Genomic DNA, 3,008 nt, shown 5'->3' on the forward strand with positions numbered 1-3,008 from the left:
GGAGCAGTGTCCAAAAATGCCTGATAATGGCGCTAGAAGAGGGCAATGTGATAAATCGGAGGCTGTGATTTGCCAGCCAAGGAGTGTATGTGCAAAGTTTGGCATGGATTGGGACAACGGTGGCGGAGATAAGAGTAGGGGAAAAAGTGTGATGTGACAGACAGACGGAGGGACTGACTGACTGACGGAGGGACAGCTGGTGGAGCTGATAAAGTACATTGTATCGCCACACATTACAGTAAGTCGTTAAAACCAGTCCATCTGTACCAGCATTAAAGTAATGATGAACACATGAATGCATGACTAATTACAATCCAATAATATTGATTGCTAAGAGGACCATATGCTGCATAATGAGTAGGCTACTTTTACATTTGGTACAATGATGTAAAGATTTTGATGTAACCTCACATCACCAGACTTTCCACCACGGAGTTGGTTCTAAACAAGCCGTGTGGGAAAAAAGTGGTTCGGGTGGTTGGTTCCGGTTGGCCAGTGGTGGAAAAAGTACTCACATGTTTTGTCTGTGTGTGTGTGCATGGGTGTATACTCACACATTCACAGACACCACCCACTGAGCACTAGTCTGAAATTGGTCTAAAAGTGAACATCTTTTAGACATCTAAGCTTAGATTAGACATTGATTAGACGTCTATATATAGGCCGTCTATAGAAAGGACAACTCCTCCCTAAATCACTTCTAGGCTAATTTTCCTACTTATGTTGATCCCAAAAAAGTTACTAGTTGTCATTACAAACACATCCATGCCTTGGTTGTCCCACACAAGCCACCACAATCACATAAATAATGTTTTGGGGTGAGCATATGGCACAAGTGCCAATCAAAGTGACTGCACTGGCCAATCACAGGGCATCTTTTCCGGGACTTGGCAAAACACATAACAGCATAACATCTGTTTAGCAGAGTGTGATGGCTTGTGTGGGACAACGATGGCATGGATGTTTTTTTTTTGTAATGACAACTAGTATCACATTCATGAAAAATAAAAACACTTTTGACCACAACAAATAGTGTAAAAGCGATAGGCTTATAGGCTCCACCCTACGCTATGAGAGCTGCTGGGTTCTTCTTCTTTTTTGGATCAATATGTGTAGGAAAATGAGCCTAGAAGTGATTTAGAGAGGAGTTGTCCTTTAAGCTATATACATAATAGTTGAAATAACGTCTAATAGACAAATAGACAGTCTACTCTATACCGGTATATACAGCCGTTTAAATAACGTCTTATCAACAACTAATCTAAGCTTAGACGTTCACTTTTAGACCAATTTTAGACTAGTGCTCAGTGGGCAGTGCACACGTGTGTATTATGCGCACGTGTGCACATGGCGTCTGTGAGTGTGTGAGTATACGTGTTTGTTGTGTAGTATGTGTGCTTGTGTGCGCAACACGTACACACACATTTGTCCACATGTGTACATCTGTGTGCGTGCGTGTGTATGTGAATACACAACAAAGTTTAATGAGGCAATTATAGCTCACCACACCTCCGTACATCATGTGATATACATACTTCTTGATCAGAGAGAGAGACACACACACAGAGAGAGTGAGTTAGTGTTTGTGTGTGTGTGTGTGTGTGTGTGTGTGTGTGTGTGTGTGTGTGTGTGTGTGTGTGCGCGCGCGTGCGTGTGCGTGTGCGTGTGCGTGTGAGTGAGAGAGAGAGAGAGAGAGAGAGAGAGATACCAACACACAGACAGACAGAGAGACAGACAGAGAAGTCTCGCTTGTAGATCTGCTATTTCTGGCGCTCAACACAGTGGTATACAACGAGGCATGCAGTAAATCAGGCATTATCTGCTCTGCTGCTAATTGGCTATGACCTACATGCAGGGGGAGGAGGAATTAGTTAGATCTAAAGCCATACAGCCTGCATGGCAGCAGGCAACGCAGAGAAAAGAGCAGCTCGCAATTAGCGAGTACGCCAAAGTGGCAAGTGTTGATTTGATCTGATCTGATGCTGTGTCAAATAACATCTAGATCACTACACCACTACACAGAAGAATCCTCAGAGCTGATTTTTGGAGCGGTGCAAGCGCTCCCAATAGACAGGTATGTCCGTGGGTGGCTATGTGGCTGGCTGGCTGGCTGGCTGGCTGGCTGGCTATGTCTGTAGCCTGGCAATACCTTGAGTGGCCACACAAGTTAAAGGAGGGGCGCTGTTGTGCAGGCACACACACACACACACACACACACACACACACACACACACACACACACACACACACACACACACACACACACACACACACACACACACACACACACACACACACACAGACAGGGTATAGCTGCTCAGATTCACCGCTCCACTTCGAACCGAGGTTTGATTTTTTAACTCTGCAAACCGAATGGACTGTACACCATAGCTCGCGTTACGAATGGTTATTACCATTCGTAACTGTTACTGTATAGTTAACCATTCGTAACTGTTACTGTATAGTTAAATCAATGCCCTGGGTATATTACAGTGCAAGGATCATGGCTTTCAGTTATGTGATATCTATGCCAACTGTGTATGACCATAATTCGCCATGTACAGTGCCACAGATTTGTCAGATTTGTGATAGGAGTGTTCTGCCATTGTCCAGTTCTGCAACAAATCTCTGAACAACATTCAGTTCTGGACTGAATGAACAAGACACTGTAATAAAGGTGTGAGTTTAGAAGTGTAGGATAATGCTGCATTTCCAACGAGACCACATTTGGAGTGTGCTGTTGTGTTGCTCTCCATGTGCAGTGGAAGCTACAGTATAGCCACACACATGATGAGAGAATACAGAAGAGCATGTCTTTAAGTTGATCCCAACATATCAATTCGTTTGATTTTGTTTTGCAATGACAACGTCTCCGATCAAACAATGAAGTTACAGAGACAAAATAGCTTGTATACCAAGAAATACAGTAGGAATTTCTATTGTATTCTGCTTTATTCTATTCTACTACACCCTACTCCACTCTATTCTATTGTCTATTCTCTGTTGTT

The sequence above is a fragment of the Nannobrachium achirus genome (genome assembly GCF_963921795.1).
Source record: "Nannobrachium achirus genome assembly, chromosome: 8".
Taxonomy (NCBI): Eukaryota; Metazoa; Chordata; class Actinopteri; order Myctophiformes; family Myctophidae; genus Nannobrachium; species Nannobrachium achirus.